Here is a 14,874-nt window from a genome sequence, read left to right on the forward strand (position 1 = left end):
AGTGTGTCTCTATTTTTGCAAAAACTACATGATGCACTTACCACCCTTCTGGCTCACAAAGCCCCTCCATACCTGACCCCAGATAACCTATTCAGATTTATGTCTTGCCCTCTAGCACTTTCCCCTTCAGTCAAGCTGTCTTTTCATCCAGACACAATTCCTACTGTCATCTCCCTGTCTTCACTCTGTACTTTACGTCTGATCCACTCCTCTCAACACCAGCTCATCCTTGGCACAACAAAGCTTTCTGAGGTTCTTGTGGCCACTACTTTGCTCCAAATGTGTTTCTGATAATATAAGGACACAGTTTAGCATTTAAAATTTTCTCAAAGTGATCTATTTTCCCAGTTGGGTGTGAAAGCTCTTTAAGGGCAAAAGCCAGGCTTGAAGCAACATATATTTTTGGACAGATTCAGCAAACCCCACCATCTGCCTGGAAAAAAACAAGGCTTAAGGTAAACTCCCAAGGTTGTTGGATTGCCAGTTTGGTTTATTCTGCCATTACCTTCTTTCTTTCATTAGTCCCTTGTTCTCAACAACCAAGAGAAAAATACAACAACATCCAATGCAAAGGCTTCTTACTATACTGTTCCATGACAGTGGGGACAAATATAAAAAGTTACCGCAGAAGGTGGGGATCAAAGAACATTTGTAGAATGCTTTATAATTCGCCTATAAATTTAAAATGAGCAAAGTGCTAGCATTTTTATTACAAGATCTCATTTAGGCCAAGCGTGGTGGCTCACGCCTGTAATCCCAGCACTTTGGGAGGCCAAGGCAGGTGGATCATGAGGTCAGGAGATTGAGACCATCCTGGCTAACACGGTGAAACACCGTCTCTACTAAAAAATACAAAAAATTAGCCAGGAGTGGTGGCGGGTGCCTGTACTCCCAGCTACTTGGGAGGCTGAGGCAGGAGAGTGGAGTGAACCCGGAAGGCGAAGCTTGCAGTGAGCCAAGATTGCGCCACTGCATTCCAGCCTGGGAGACAGAGCGAGATTGTCTCAAAAAAAAAAAAAAAAAAAAAAGATCTCATTCATACCTCTGATTGTAAAAGACTAAGCATAATCCTAACTATAATCAATTTTATATACTCAGTACTGTTCAGACAGATTATCTTTAGAATAGAAATTCTCTGCCGGGCGCGGTGGCTCACGCTTGTAATCCCAGCACTTTGGGAGGCCGAGGCGGGCAGATCACGAGGTCAGGAGATCGAGACCACAGTGAAACCCCGTCTGTACTAAAAATACAAAAAAAAATTAGCCGGGCGTGGTGGCGGGCGCCTGTAGTCCCAGCTACTCAGAGAGGCTGAGGCAGGAGAATGGCGTGAACCCGGGAGGCGGAGCTTGCAGTGAGCCGAGATCGCGCCACTGCACTCCAGCCTGGGTGATAGAGCAAGACTCCGTCTCAAAAAAAAAAAAAAAAAAAAAGAAATTCTCTATGCTGGCACTGTTCAACAGAAATATAATGCAAGCCACAAACATAAGCCACATTATATATAATTTTAAGTAAAAAAAACTTCATATTAAAAAGTAAAAAAAAAAAAAAAACCCAGGTGAAATTAATTTTAGTAATCTATTTTACTTAAGCTGGTATGTCCAAAATACCACTTCAAGGTTTAATCAATTAAAAAAATTGTTGGCCGGGTATGGTGGCTCACGTCTGTAATCCCAGCACTTTGGGAGGCCGAGGCAGGGGGATCATGAGGTCAGGAGATCGAGACCATCCTGGCTAACATGGCGAAACCCTGTCTCTACTAAAAATACAAAAATTAGCCGGGCGTGGTGGCGGGCGCCTGTAGTCCCAGCTACTCGGGAGGCTGAGGCAGGAGAATGGCGTGAACCTGGGAGGTGGAGCTTTCAGTGAGCCAAGATCGTGTCACTGCACTCCAGCCTGGCAACAGAGCGAGACTCCGTCTCAAAAACAAACAAAACAAAAACAAAACTAACAAAAAAAATTGTTATATTTGAGACACAGACTTGCTCTGTTGCCCAGACTGGAGTGCAGTGGTAGGATCACAGCTCACTGTAACCTCCAACTCCTGGGCTCCAGTGATCCTCCTGCCTCAATCTGCCAAGTAGCTACGACTACAGTTTATGCCACCATGCTCAATTAATTTTTTTTTTTTTTTTTGAGACGGGGTTTCCTCTGTTGCCCAGGCTGGAGTGCAGCAGAATGATCATGGCTCATTGCAGCCTTGACTTCCTGGGCTCAGGTGATTCTCCCACCTCAGCCTCCTGAGTAGCTGGGACTACAGGTTCATGCCAGGCACCAGGCTAATTTTTTTGTATTTTTAGTAGAAGTGGGGTTTCACCATGTTGCGCAGACTGGTCTTGAACTCCTGGGCTCAAGTGATCTGCCCGCCTCAGCCTCCCAAAGTGCTAGGATTACAGGCATAAGCCATCGTGGCTGGCCTCTATTTTTTTTTTTTTTTGAGACGGAGTCTTGCACTGTTTCCCAGGCTGAAGTGCAATGGCGCGATCTCGGCTCACTGCAAGCTCCGCCTCCTGGGTTAACGCCATTCTCCTGCCTCAGCCTCCCGAGTAGCTGGGACTACAGGCGCCCATCACCATGCCCGGCTAATTTTTTGTACTTTTAGTAGAGACAGGGTTTCACCGTGTTACCCAGGATGGTCTCGATCTTCCGACCTCGTGATCCGCCTGCCTCGGCCTTCCAAAGTACTGGGATTACAAGCGTGAGCCACTGCACCCCGCATTTTTTTTTTTTTGAGAGGGAGTCTTCCTCTGTTGCCCAGGCTGGAGTGCAGGGGCGTGATCTCGGCTCACTGCAAGCTCCGCCTCTCGAGTTCATGCCATTCTCCCACCTCAGCCTCCTGGGTAGCTGGGACTACAGGCACCCACCATCACTCCTGGCTAATTTTGTTTTTGTATTTTTAGTAGGGACGGGGTTTCACCATGTTAGGCAGGATGGTCTCGATCTCCTCACCTCGTGATCCACCCACCTCAGCCTCCCAAAGTGCTGGGATTACAGGTGTGAGCCACCGTGCCCGGCCTAATGTTTTTTTTTTTATTTTGTAATTTTTTTTTGTAGAGGTGTGTTGCCCAGGCTGGTCCTGAACTCCCAGCCTCAAGTTATTGTTCCATCTTAGACTACCAAAGTGCTGAGATTACAGGTATGTGCCGTGGTGCCCAGCTGTATTTTACATTTACAGCATACCTTAATTTGAACCAGTAAAACTCTAAATTCTCAACAGCAACATGAGGCTAGGGGCTTCTGTACTGGACAGCACAGCTTTGTACTTCTGTTATTCAAAGTATGGTCTGAGGACCAGAGGCACTGGCTTCTTAAAAACACAGAACTTCAGGTCCCACCCTTGACCCACAGAATTAGATTTTGCAATTTAACATTATACTATTACTGTTTCCCCATTAAGATTTTTCTTTTTCTTTCTTTTTTTTTTTTTTTGAGATAGAGTTTCACTCTTGTTGCCTAGAGGGTGGAGTGCAATGGCACAATCGGCTGAACACAACATCCGACTCCTGGGTTCAAGCGATTCTCCTGCCTCAGCCTCCCAAGTCGCTGGGACTACAGGCATGCGCCACCACACCTGGCTAATTTTGTATTTTTAGTAGAGACGGGGTTTCTCCATGTTGGTCAGGCTGGTCTCGAGCTCCTGACCTCAGGTGATCTGCCGGCTTCGGCCTCCCAAAGTGCTGGGATTAAAGGCATGAGCCACCATGCCCAGCCCCCAGAAAAAAAATTTTTAAGAGAAGTTTTTCAGTCCCTGAAAAGCCCCAAAAGTTAGTATCCCTGCAAAGGGAATGATAATCCAGATGTCTGAGCTAGGGAACATACAAAATCCCAATTTACTTCACAGTGACATTCTCAGAAAAGGTATCAAAGAACAAAAAATTGAGATGCTGTGAATGTAAATGTGGTGACCCTGCCAGAATCACTACATAATCCCAGACTATTTAAATATCCTCAATAATAAAATTGGTGGAGGAAAAAGAATCTTTGGGGTCTCCAGGATTTTGTAGCATACAATTTGATGCTACAACTTGAAGACAACGGAAAAAAATTCTATCTGGTCTCTGGTGTGAATTTGAAAACTTAAAATGTTAAAAATTGCTTGTAAACAGGCCAGGCTGAGTGGCTCATGCCTGTAATCCCAGCACTTTGGGAGGCCGAGGCGGGCAGATCACCTGAGGTCAGGAGTTCGAGACCATCCTGACCTACATGGTGAAACCCCATCTCTACTAAAAATATGAAAATTAGCCAGGTGTGGTGGCAGGCACCTGGAGTCCCAGCTATTTGGGAGGCTGAGGCAGGAGAATCGCGTGAACCCGGGAGGCGGAGGTTGCAGTGAGCCAAGACTGGGCCACTGCACTCCAGCCTGGGTGACAGAGGGAGATTCCATCTCAAAAAAAAAAAAAAAAAAAAAAAGTAAACAACCAAGTCCAACCTAAAAGAGGTCACAGAATTATAAACCAGGTAGAAAAAGAAGTGGTACAAAAGAGTACAAATAGAAACTAACTGTGCCTCCAAGGAGTTGAGCTGACAGAGTATTATCTCACTGTGAAAAAAAAAAAAACATGGCATAAAGTCCACAAAACAACAGCATCTACTCAGGTCTTAAAGCAATAGCTTCTATTTTTAATAGAGAAAAATCAGACACAAAGTAGCAAGCCATCAGCCTCTCAATACACTTCTCAGAAATCTCTGAGCATCCCCGAGGTCAGGAGATCGAGACCATCCTGGCTAACACAATGAAACCCCATCTCTACTAGAAATACAAAAACAAAATTAGCTGGCCGTGGTGGTGGGCGCCTGTAGTCCCAGCTACTGGGGAGGCTGAGGCGGGCACCTGTAGTCCCAGCTACTGGGGAGGCTGAGGCAGGCGCCTGTAGTCCCAGCTACTGGGGAGGCTGAAGCAGGAGAATGGCAGGAACTCGAGAGGTGGAGCTTGCAGTGAGCCGAGATCACGCCACTGCACTCCAGCCTGGATGACAGAGCGAGACTCCATCCTAAACACACACACACACACACACAAACTTGGTGCATCCCATGAAGCAGTGGATCCCTCCTTTTACTTAACTTCTTTTACTTTCTTTCCAGAGGATGGGAGTCTCTCCTCTGAATCAATAAGTAACCAATAGGCTGGACCAGGTCACTCTCCCCACTCCCTGGGGACTGCGCTTCTAGCTGTCTCTCCCGACGCTAGCAGTTCCAATCCATGTCCTCCCTTTACTGCTTTCAAACAGTCAGTTCCTCTTAGCACAAAACATACCCACTCACTCTAATTCCTACATATTTTTTGGCTCTATGCTTGCTTGATTTGCCCATGCCTTCTAGGCTTCGTCAAATATTTTTTGTGGACCAATACCACCACCAAAAAGAAGTTTATATCACTCAAAGCAGTTTTAATTTACTTATGGAACATATTTTTTTTCCTCCAGATTACGAAAATCACCTAATATTCTGATGCTGTTTTCTCACCTATTCAGTTAAAGGTATGTATTTTGTATATATATGAAATCGTACTATATATAGAATTTATATACACTTCTATATATGGCTTTGCTCTCCTATCTCAAAAAATCTGTCCTTACGACTAGGTGCGTTGGCTCAAGCCTGTAATCCCAGCACTTTGGGAGGCTGAAGTAGATCACCTGAGCCCAAGAGTTCAAGCCCAGCACGGGCAACATGGGGAGACCCCATCTCTAAAAATAAATTTTAAAAAACACACATTAGCCAGGCCGGGCATGGTGGCTCACACCTGTAATTCCAGGACTTTGGGAGGCTGAGGTGGGCAGATTCCTTGAGTCCAGGAGTTCGAGACCAGCTTGGGCAACATGGTGAAACACCATCTCTACAAAATATAGCCAGGCATGGTGGTGCACGCCTGCAGTCCCAGCTACTTGGAAGGCTGAGGCAGGAGGATCACTTGAGCCCAGGATGCAGAGGTTACAGTGAGGTGAGATCACACCAATGAATTCCAACCTGGGCAACAGAGTAAGTGAGACCCTGTTCCTCAAAAATAAAATAAATAAATATAATAAATTTAAATATCTGTCCTTATTAAAAAGGACTCAACTCCCTCCTTAGCCCTCTGTGGCCCCTTTGTTTGGCCCACAGGTACCATCCATCAAGAACCACCAGAGTCAACCCAAGGGCCTTTCCTTCATTCTCAATCTCAGTTTCTCTGGCATCTGACAAGATGAAACTCATTTCTTCCTTCATAAGCCTCTTTCCTCCCTTAGCTCCCTTCCTTTGTCTCTGAGTACTCTTTCACCAGCCCCCCTGAGCACACCAAGGCTCTGCAGCCGCCCATTGCACTAGCCTTTTAACTTCCACTGTTTCTACACAGAGGTCTTTCCAATCCATATCTGCAATCCCAGTTTCACTGCCTAAAGAATCTATTAATGTTTGGCTGTCACCTTCAACTCAATGACACTGGACAGGAAATAAAGAGAAACTCCAGTATACCCAATCCATCACTAACCAACTAAATGAGCTTGGCAAAGTGGGTGGGTTAGTCATCTAGACTGTGGTATCACCATAAAATGGAGCTAAGACCAGATCCTTATTGTGTTTCTCTATCATCTAGGTGAAAAAGTGAAGCTTAGATAAAAAAATTTTATTATTCAGTCAACTTCTCTATAGAGGATGAACAGGAAGTTCCTCCAGACTGAGGAAGAACAATCCAGGCAATCAGGGAGGGGCTAAAAGGAAGGAAAACTGGCATCTTAATGCTTCTCTGGCCCTGCTGACTACTGAGTGTGAGAATGCAAGGGCCTAGAATCCAACACAGAGACCCCAGAGGCCTATATCCTTGGGGAGCATGGATCAGTCTTCCTCCTCTTGCTTCAGCCACTTCTTTTTTTTTTTTTTTCTTTGACACAGAGTCTCGCTCTGTCACCCAGGCTGGAGTGCAGTGGCACAACCTCGGCTCACTGCAACCTCTGCCTCCCAGGTTCAAGCGAGTCTCTTGCCTCAGCCTCCTGAGTAGCTGGGACTACCAGCATGTGCCACCAGGCCCAGCTAGTTTTTGTATTTCTGGTAGAAATGAGGTTTCACCATGTTGGCCAGGATGGTCTCACTCTTGTGACCTCATGATCCACTCGCCTCGGCCTCCCAAAGTGCTGGGATTATAGGTGTGAGCCACCACACCCTGCCAATTTTTTTTATTTTTAGTAGAGATGGGGTTTCACCATGTTAGCCAGGCTGGCTTCGATCTCCCGACCTCGTGATCCACCCGCTTCGGCCTCCCAAAGTGCTGGGATTACAGGCGTGAGCCACCACATCTGGCCGCTTCAGCCACTTCTTAGCTAGCTCTATGTTGCTTAAATCTTGCCCATTTGTAACTCCCCTCAACCCCATTGCAGGATTTAGTATCTGTCATCTCTTTTTTCCTACCACGCTCAACTTTACACTTGCTGTCTCTAATTCTTTCCTTACTTTCCACTCACCAGTTTGGTTTCTGATTGGGGAATCAGAAAGTATTGGGGAATACTTTACGGAGCTGCTCTGAGGCCAGCAATGGCCTTTAATTGGTAAATCCACCAAGGCTTTTCTGTCCTTATCTGACTTGCCCTCTCTGTGGAATTCAGCATTCTAGTCTAGGCTTTATCCCAGAATTATGCCAGACCATCAGAAAGCTGGGTATACTTGGGCCACATGGCCTTATCCCCTACAGAAGTGCTTTTATCGAGTTTCACTTTGGCATCATGCCTTAGCTTACACTAAAAGATATGTGGGAGAAATTGCACTGGGAGTTAAATACTTAGAAAAGCTTTTCTCCAAGGAAATTTTTTTCTTTCATTGTTAAACCTATGTAACAGGATCATATTGCCATTTTTTTAGCTGGCTACATCTTGATTAATTTGTTGCCTCTCAAACCATGTAATAATAACTTTCTATTATAATTTGTATTTTCTGGTTTATTTAAATCACTTATTATCTGTATTTCCTAAATATTTCTTCAAGTTCTTTCTGGAACAAGATGGGCTATAAACTCGAAAGTGTATATACAATCTATTCAATAAATATACACCACTGAAATATGGGAAAATATACAGAAACATAAAAAAATACAAGAAAAAGAATAATGTGAACTGAAAATGTGCAGGGTCTATTTGAAGATTATAAAACTCTTCCACTGGCCAGGTGCAGTGGCTCACGCCTGACTGCTAGGACTTTGGGAGGCTGAGGAGAGTGGAATGCTTGAGCACAGGAGTCTGAGACCAGGCCTGGGCAACACAGTAGGACACAATCTCTACAAAAACTTTAAAAAATTAGTCAGGTGTGATGGTGCATGCCTGTAGTCCCAGCTACCTGGAGGCTAAGCTGGGAGGATCGCTTGAGCCCAGGAGGTTAAGGCTACAGTGAGTAGTGATCATGCCTCTGCACTCTGGCCTGGGCAATAAAGTGAGACGTGGTCTAAAAAAAACTAAGAAAAACAAAAACAAAAAGAAAACAACCCTATCCCTCCAGCCCCAAATTCCTCCAAGAGGCATTTAAAAAACCTAAGTAGGGACACTATTATCTATATCCATAAAGCTACATAATTCATATAATGTGGTACTGTTACTATAGGCAGACAATTTAAACAGAAGACAGAATCCAGAAACAAAGCCTAGCAAATAAAAAGGTGTCATTTTAAATCAGTAGGGAAAAGAGAATTACTGCATAAAAGGTACCAGAAAAACAGTTAACTATTTGGAAAAAAATGGAAGTTATCTTTAATCCATTTGTAATATATCTGCTGTATGAAACAAAGAAGCATTGGCAGGGCCGGGTGTGGTGGCTCACGACTGTAATCTCAGCACTTTGGGAGGCCAAGGAGGGTGGATAACGAGGTCGGGAGTTCAAGACCAGCCTGGCCAACAAGGTGAAACTCTGTCTCTACTAAAAATACAGAAATTAACAGGGCATAGTGGCCCCCCGGGTCCTGTAATCCCAACTACTCGGGAGGCTGAGGCAGAGAATTGCTTGAATCCAGGAGGTGGAGGTTGCAGTGAGCCAAAATCGCACCACTGCACTTCAGCCTGGGCAACACAGCGAGACTCTGTATCAAAATTAAAAAAAAAAAAAAAAGCATTAGTGGCCAGGTACAGAGACTCACGCCTGTAATCGAAACACTGAGAGGCCAAGGCCAGCAGATCGCTTGAGCCCAGGAGTTCGAGATTGGCTTGGGAAACATGGAGATACTCCATCTCTACTAAAAATACAAAAAGTCAGCTGGGTGTGGTGATGTGCGCCTGTGGTCTCAGCTACTCAGGAGGCTGAGGTGGGAGGATCTCCTGAACCTGGGGAGATTGAGGCTGCAGTGAGCCATGATTGTGCCACTGTACTCCAGCCTGGGTGGCAGAGTGAGACCCTGTCTCAAAATGAAACAAAACAAACAAAAACACACACAAAACTTAGGAAAAGGTGAACAGCTTTCTAAAAATGAGGAAGGCGGCCGGGCGCGGTGGCTCACGCCTGTAATCCCAGCACTTTGGGAGGCCGACGCGGGCGGATCACGAGGTCAGGAGATCGAGACCACGGTGAAACCCCGTCTCTACTAAAAATATAAAAAAATTAGCCGGGCGTGGTGGCGGGCGCCTGTAGTCCCAGCTACTTGGAGAGGCTGAGGCAGGAGAATGGCGTGAACCCGGGAGGCGGAGCTTGCAGTGAGCCGAGATCGCGCCACTGCACTCTGGCCTGGGAGAAAGAGCAAGACTCCATCTCAAAAAAAGAAAAAAAAAATGAGGAAGGCTTTGTGCTTAGAAGCGTAAGTAATAAGAGAAATCAGAGGAAATGATTGAGATTTTAAGCACCATAAGATAAAAAAAAAAAAATTCCAGGCTGGGCACAATGGCTAACACCTGTAATCCTAGCACTTTGGGAGGCCGAGGTGGGCGGATTCCCTGAGGTCAGGAGTTTGAGACCAGTCTGGTCAACATGGTGAAACCCCATCTCTACTAAAAATACAAAAAAATTAGCCGGGTATGGTGGCGTGTGCCTGTAATCCCAGCTACTTAAGGAGGCTGAGCCAGGGGAATCGCTTGAACCAGGGAGGTGGAGGTTGCAGTGAGCCGAGATCGTGCCACTGCATTCCAGCCTGGGTGACAGGGCGAGACTCTGTCTCTAAATAAATAAATAAACAAAACAAAACAAAATAAAATAAAATAAAAATAAAATTACATATGACAAAAACATGTTGAACAAAAACTAAAAAGAAAATGGCCAAACATGAAAAAAATATCTGCAACATCTATGACAATGGATTAACCTCTTTATCATATATATAACTGTAAAATTTACATGAAAAGATGATCACTGAAAGAAAAAGCTGGGCAAAGGACACAAATAGATGACTGAAAACACACAAATGGCAGATGAATAAGAAAAAAACCAAACCTCATTAATAGTAAAAGAAATGCGAACTAAAATAATGTGACAGCATTTGCCTCTGTTAAACTGCTATGGCTGTTTTGAAAGATACTCCCCAGACTGCGCACGGTGGCTCATGCCTGTAATCCCAGCACTTTGGGAGGCCAAGGCGGGCGGATCACGAGATCAGGAGATCGAGACCATCCTGACCAACATGGTGAATCTCCGTCTCTACTAAAAATACAAAAATTAGCAGGGCATGGCGGCATGCACCTATAGTCCCAGCTACTTGGGAGGCTGAGGCAGGAGAATCGCTTGAACCCAGGAGGTGGAGGTTGCAGTGAGCTGAAACTGTGCCACTGCACTCCAGCCTGGTGACAGAGAGAGACTCTGTCTCAAAAAAAAAAAAAAAAAAAGAAGAAAAGAAAAAAGATATTCCCCAATGTTGTCCTTGGTGCAGTGAAACTAGCACAGTTCTACTGAAGGTAATTAATTGGTGGTGTGAATCGTAGACATCAAAAATAGTGCTTTAATATAATACATAATATAGAGAAAATGTTTGTTCTATATTTAAAAAGGGAGGGCAGACAGGAGAAGCAGAATGGAATCACTGTTAAGAGTCAGAGACGTGTATCACAATTCTGGTTTTTCTAATTAGCATTGTGACCTGGGGTGAGATATGCTACCTTCTCGCTGCAGTTTTCTTTTCTATAAAATAAGGAAATGGTACCCATTTAACAGGCTATCATAAAAACCCAATGAAACAATACATGCATGATGCCAACTGCTATCCTCTGTATCCTTATACCGCCAGCCAAGACGACATTCAACATGGTTAACTCAACAATATATGCTTTTTTGGCTTCTTAGCTTTCTAATTAGATTCCTAGAATCTAATCTTATCTAAACCTTTGATAAATTTTCCCCACAAAAATGACTTCTCTGATAAAGTACTGGATTTCTGTAGGATGAAGGTAGCAATCAGTTGACAGAAGCTGGTGACTGACTATAAATCCAGGAATGAAGGAGAAAGAGTAAAAAAGAAACAGAACAAGCCAGGCATGGTGTTTGTACCCATAGTTCCAGCTACTTGAGAAGCTGAGGCAGGAGGATGGCTTGGGCCCAGGAGTTTGAGGTGAGTCAAAGGAAGGGTGGGGGATGGTGGTAGGAAGAGACAGAACAGCTTTGCAGGCTGGCCAGTCTTGTTCTATCCAGAATATTGATGCCACATTAACCTTCCTGAAATGAGGCTCAAAAATTCCAAAAATTCATGATTGGTGATGCTGACTGAATCAGGTCCAAATTCTCCATCTTAGCTCCCAGAGCTCTGTACAATTTGTTCCCATTCCCTTCCACCCACCCAACCTCACCTTTGACTATTTCCTGCTGGGCATCTTCCACATCAGTATCTGATGTCTTGTCCCTTCCCAGCTCAAGTCACCTTCTAAATCAAAGCCAACTCAACCCTGACCAGTGCAAACTGACCACAAGTTTTAACTGTGGCATAATGTTCTATATGTTTTTCCCCCCGGTATTAGCTTTTTAAGGGCAGTAACTATGCCTTTTATTTCTGTAGTCTCTATAGCAAGGGATACAAAACAGTGTTAGACAAACAGGAATTCTCAGTGACTTTGTCAGGTGAAACAGGTATAGATGGTTCCTGCACAGGACAAGAGCAGGAAGGGAACATGAAAAAACAAAACACTGTTTACATGCTAAGTGAAAGCCTAAGTATATGAATTCACCTTTATTGCTCTCTTTGCATCACTATTTTTTTAGTGATGCAAAGTCTTTTTATGCATCACTATTTTTTTAAGTGGTGCAAAGTTCAGAAACTTTGAAAGACAAAGTTTCATTATATTGCCCAGGCTGTTCTTGAACCCCTGGGCTCAAGGGATCTTCCCACTTCATCACCCACAAAATGCTGGGAATATAGGCATGAGCCACTGCAACTAGCCTGTGTTAATTCTTACACCTTTTTTTTTTTTTTTTTTTTTGAGACAGGGTCCCACCCTGTCGCTCAGGCTGGAGTGCAGTGGCACAATCAAGGCTCATTACAGCCTTGACATCCTGGGTTCAAGTGATCATCCCACCTCAGCCTCCCAAGTAGCTGGGACTACAGGCATGTGCCACCATACTTGGCTCATTTTATTTTACAGAGATGGGATCTCACTGTATTGCCTAGGCTGGTCTCCTAAGCTCAAGGGATCCTTCCACCTTGGCCTCCCAAAGTGCTGGGATTACAGGCTTAAACCACCATGCTCAGCGTGTGTCACTTCTTAACAGAGAAAAATAAAAATGCCCAAAAACACAATTACAGGTTAGATTTTTTAAAATCCTGCCATGTAAAAATGGAAGCTAATTGTGAATACACTAATTTTTGAAGACATTAAGGTTTAATAATTTATAACCTATGATTATGACTACATAGCAAATATGTCAGACAATTTCCAAAGGAAAACAACCAAAATAACCTTTTATACTCACCACTGCAGAGTTTAGTCAGTTAAGTAGACTGGTTATTATACCAGGAATAATCCATGTGTACTGAGAATAAGACAGTAGAAGAGAATGATTTCCAGCAGTCTATTTTATAACTAAACCCACAACTTTTCAATATACTACTTACTATCCATTATAAGGGGCAATTGATTGCTAAAAACCCCAACTTATTTCCTGGGGAGACCAGAAGTCTATCTGCATTCTCTTGGTAAGAAATACATTAGCAGCTCTAAGACCCCATGAACTTTCACAAGCCACAGAAATTCTGAAAGTCAACACGAAGGGTACCTAACAAATGGCCTAACAGAGGTTGATACAAACCCTCAGACATCATAAGAAGGCAAAGAACGCACAGCCATAAAAAAGAATGAAATAATGTCCTTTACAGCAACACAGATGCAGCTGGAGGTCATTATCCTAAGTGAATTAAGGCAGGAACAGAAAACCAAGTATCTCATGTTCTCACTTATAAATGGAAGCTACACACTGGGTACACATGGATATAAACATAACAACAGACCTTAGGGATTAGGAGGGGGAGGGACAAAACGGGGTAAGGGCTGCAAAACTAATCATTGGGTACTATGCTCATTACCTGGGTGATAGGAAAAACTGTACCCCCAAACCTCATAATCACACAATATACCCATGTACACAAAAAAACTTGGACATGTACCCCCTGAATCTAAAATGAAAGTTGAAATTGTAAAAAAACTTTAAGAGAACAGAAGATACCTTGCAGCTTTCTCTTCATATGTATGTATAAAATATATTAGAAATAATATATTAAAATATAAAATATATATTAAAAATTTATACATATATATATAATTTTTTTTTCCAGACGGAGTTTCACTCTGTCACCCAGGCTAGAATGCAGTGGCGCGATCTCGGCTCACTGCAACCCCTGCCTCCCAGGTTCAACCGATTCTCCTGCCTCAGCCTCCTGAGTAGCTGGGACTACAGGCACATGCCACTGCGCCTGGCTAATTTTTGTATTTTTAGTAGAGACGGGGTTTCACCATCTTGGCCAGGCTGGTCTCAAACTCCTGAGCTCAAGTGATCCACCCGCCTCGACCTCCCAAAGTGCTCAGATTACTGACACTGAGCCAGCCACCAACGCCTGGCCTCTGTACGTATCTTTTTTTGACGTGGCTGTTTTTGAGATGGAGTCTCACTCTGTTGCCCAGGCTGGAGTGCAGTGGCACGATCTTGGCTCACTGCGACTTCCGCCTCCTGGGCTCAAATAATTCTGTCTCAGCCTCCCAAGTAGCTGGGACTAAAGGCGCATGCCACCATGCCGGCTAATTTTTATATTTTTAGTAGAGACAGGGTTTCACCATATTGGTCAGGATGGTCTCAAAATTCTGAGCTCTGGTGATCCACCCGCCTCAGCCTCCTAAATTACTGGGATTACAGGCATGAGCCACTGTGCCTGGCCTTATTTATTTTTTTAGACAGATTCTTGCTTTGCCACCCAGGCTGGAGTGCAGTGTCACAATCCTGGCCACTGCAACCTCCGCCTCCAGAGTTCAAGAAATTCTCCTGCCTCAGCCTCCCAAGCAGCTGGGATTACAGGCGTGCACCACTATGCCCAGCAAATTTTTGTATTTTTAGTAGACACAGGGTTTCACTATGTTGGCCAGGCTGGTCTCAAACTCCTGACCTCAGGTGATCTGCCCGCCTCATCCTCCCAAAGTGCTGGGATTACAGGTGTGAGCCACCGCGTCCAGTCAATAGATCTTTAAATTAGAAAAATGTTGACTGAAAAGCTTAGTCTGGTATTCTGACTATAGAGAATGTTAAATGACATTAGGACAAGGAGGGAAAAAAAAGCAATTATAAGTAATCAGGTCGGGCACAGTGGCTCACACCTATAATCCCAGCACTTGGGGCGGCAGAGCTAAGAGAATCATTTGAGCCCAGGAGTTCAAGACCAGCTTGAGCAACATAGTGAGACCTTGTCTCCACTAAAAATTAAAAAAAATTAGCCAGGTATGATGGCATCCATCTGTAGTCCCAGCTACTCTG

At 44.3% G+C, this 14,874-nt stretch overlaps 1 protein-coding gene across 5 annotated transcripts in view; it reads right to left on the bottom strand.

Moving 5' to 3' along the window:
- The window catches only part of CTCF (CCCTC-binding factor), a 78,085-nt gene that overhangs the window by 33,802 nt on the left and 29,409 nt on the right, over positions 1 to 14,874 (bottom strand). For 2 of the 5 annotated variants that reach the window (XM_063611751.1, XM_063611750.1), the window contains exon 1: positions 12,829 to 12,883. The exons of the other annotated variants lie outside the window; for them this stretch is intronic. The gene's annotated coding sequence lies outside the window, so the exon portion shown is untranslated. Of the gene's footprint in view, positions 1 to 12,828; positions 12,884 to 14,874 lie in introns of those variants that run through there. 5 annotated transcript variants of the gene reach the window in all.

Source organism: Symphalangus syndactylus, chromosome 11 (assembly GCF_028878055.3).
Source record: "Symphalangus syndactylus isolate Jambi chromosome 11, NHGRI_mSymSyn1-v2.1_pri, whole genome shotgun sequence".
NCBI lineage: Eukaryota > Metazoa > Chordata > Mammalia > Primates > Hylobatidae > Symphalangus > Symphalangus syndactylus.